The 2,500-nt window shown below is 40.3% G+C and overlaps 1 protein-coding gene across 4 annotated transcripts in view; it reads left to right on the forward strand.

Moving 5' to 3' along the window:
• Positions 1-2,500, forward strand: part of LOC125039130 — a 10,586-nt gene that overhangs the window by 726 nt on the left and 7,360 nt on the right. For 3 of the 4 annotated variants that reach the window (XM_047632875.1, XM_047632879.1, XM_047632876.1), the window contains exon 2: positions 2,318-2,500. This exon is cut by the window's right edge and continues 263 nt beyond it. The gene's annotated coding sequence lies outside the window, so the exon portion shown is untranslated. Of the gene's footprint in view, positions 1,028-2,317 lie in introns of all 4 variants that reach the window. The other variant, XM_047632877.1, reaches the window with a different exon arrangement.

The raw sequence follows: 2,500 nt of genomic DNA on the forward strand, positions 1-2,500 counted from the left end.
TGCCGCCATTTAAAGAGATTCCTTAGAAATGTTGTGACTTCACTTATTGCCAAAACCAGACCGCTGGAATTTCCGATTCTTGCTCTCCGAACTGGCTGACGCCCCGCAGTGCCCGCGCTGTGGTTGGCTGTTTGTAGCAGTTTTCTTTGCTGCGCTGAGCATATAGAAAACGTGTGGTAATCCCCAACTCCAGCCAACTCTCTTGGGGGACTCGTGGGAAACCGGTACTTCCGCACTCCTCAAAATCTCGGAGGCGGCTCATTGGATTACAACCAAGACCTAACAAAGGATGAGCTTGTCCGAGCCCCAGAAGCCCGTAGAGAAACCTCTCCAGGCCCCGATGAGATTTGATGTGAGACGATAAAACATCTCAATCATGATGACATGATTAAGTTGCTAAAAGTATACAATGAAATTTGCAAAAGCCAGACTTTTCAAAGCTCATGGCACTTCGCCTACCCCATTCCCATATTCAAAGATCCGCCATCTGCTACCGCCAAAGTGCGTTGACAAGTTGCCTATACAAGGTCATGGAATGAATTTCAACAGTCGACTGTTGCATATTTTAAATTCCAGTAATTAACTAATTGAGCAGTGCGGCTTCCAAGAGGCAATTGCTAAAAAGCACTGTTTAATTTCAGTATATTAAGATATATATAAAAAGCCTACGACATGACGTGGCAATATGGCCTACACAGAAAGCTTTATGTTTTTGGATTACATAGAAACTAGCCTGTTTCATCCAAAATTTCATATCCGACAGAACTTTCTCAGTCATAGTGTTTTCTGACAGTGTCAGTCGGATCCAAATGGCACTGGATATGATGCATAACTAGGGACTCCAGTGGGGTTCTGAGTTTTCCATAAGAAAGAGTAGTGGGGTATTTTTTCACATAGGAGGAAACCGAAGTCGAGAAAGTCAGTATAAATCTCTTTACCATCGATACCCTGGTTCAGTCAGACCTAGAGCGACGGGAAACCCCCAGTTTCACCATCTTCAGCTAAGGTCATGGTGCCGGAAATGCAGGTACGCCAGTGGTTCAGAGGTGCCCTTATCAAACATTTACCTTTTTTTTCATATATATACCGACGGCTCCAAGACAGACGAGTGCGTAGGAGCGGGTCGATTGAATGTGAATTGACTGCCGAACCATACATCGATCTTTCTTACCGAGCTTTTGCACTACCGACGACCCACGGTAGAAAAGTCGTTTTTTTCTGATTCATTAAGTTCACATAAAGCCATTAAATCATTAGAAACCACCAGAAACCAATCAGTAGCACAGTAGGACACAGCCCACAGAAAAGTTAGAAGGGAGGAGGAGGTCTTGAGCCCGTTTTAGGATCAATGCCACAACACTGACCCACCTTACTCCTTATATAGAGAGAACCTTCCCATCACAATGCCCACAGTGCCAACCTCAATAAAGCACATCCAAACAGTATGCTATAAATTCAGCAACAACAGAAGACCTCAAAAAAAAAAAACTATCTCGGAATAGAAAATAAAGAATTCGTAATTTCAACCCTGCAAGCAGTTGATGAAAAAAGTAATACGAAAAGTAATCAATTTTCTAAAGGAAACAAAACTTTATGACCTTATATTGATTGGAATCATGAATAGGATCCATTAGCTTAATTATCCGCTGGTCGATAGCCAAGAAGTCCAACAAGCAAGCAAGCAAGCAAGCAAGTTAGGAAAATAACTATATGGTAGAAGAAGTATTGGGATGTTTTAGGAAGTTATCAACTTACTGAAGTCAAATGAGAGGGGGGGGGGGGGGGGAAGCGATATAGTCAAACAGACAGACAGAAAAAGAAATGTAAAGTGCTATATACTGATTTGGATGATGCGTCTACCTCGTCTCCAAGCTTAGTTGATCAGCTGCGTATTTAAAATTAAATGTTAACAGCAATAATAATAATAATAATAATAATAATAATAATGATAATAATAATAATGATAATAAGGCAAGTAGTAACAGTAGTAACAGTGCTTATAGATGAAGTGGTGTAGGTTAGTAGTGTTCATGTGGCTTTTGATTATTGCTGTAGAAAATAATATAAATGTCTGATTTCACTTTTATTATGATAAGACCCTCTCTCTTTCTCTTTATCTTTATGTTTATCTGTCTCTCTCTCTATCTCTCTGTCTCTCTTTCTGTCTGTCTCTCTCTCTCTCTCTCTCTCTCTCTCTCTCTCTCTCTCTCTCTCTCTCTCTCTCTCTCTCTCTCTCTCTCTCTCTCTCTCTCTCTTATTTTCTTGCCCCTTTCTACCCAACTTTCACAATATGTTCTAAATCCCCCATTCCTAACAGAACAAAACAATAACAAGAAGCAAAACACAGGAATGAACACGAAGATGTCAAGAACAAGAGCGAAGAACACAGAACAAACGTAATCGAAGTAGGAAAGTGATTTAAGTATCGTAAAAAGGAAAAAGAAAATAAGAAAAGAACAGAAAAAAAGACGAAGGCGTTTTGAACACAATAGAACAGGAA

The sequence above is a fragment of the Penaeus chinensis genome, chromosome 26 (genome assembly GCF_019202785.1).
Source record: "Penaeus chinensis breed Huanghai No. 1 chromosome 26, ASM1920278v2, whole genome shotgun sequence".
NCBI classification, from domain to species: domain Eukaryota; kingdom Metazoa; phylum Arthropoda; class Malacostraca; order Decapoda; family Penaeidae; genus Penaeus; species Penaeus chinensis.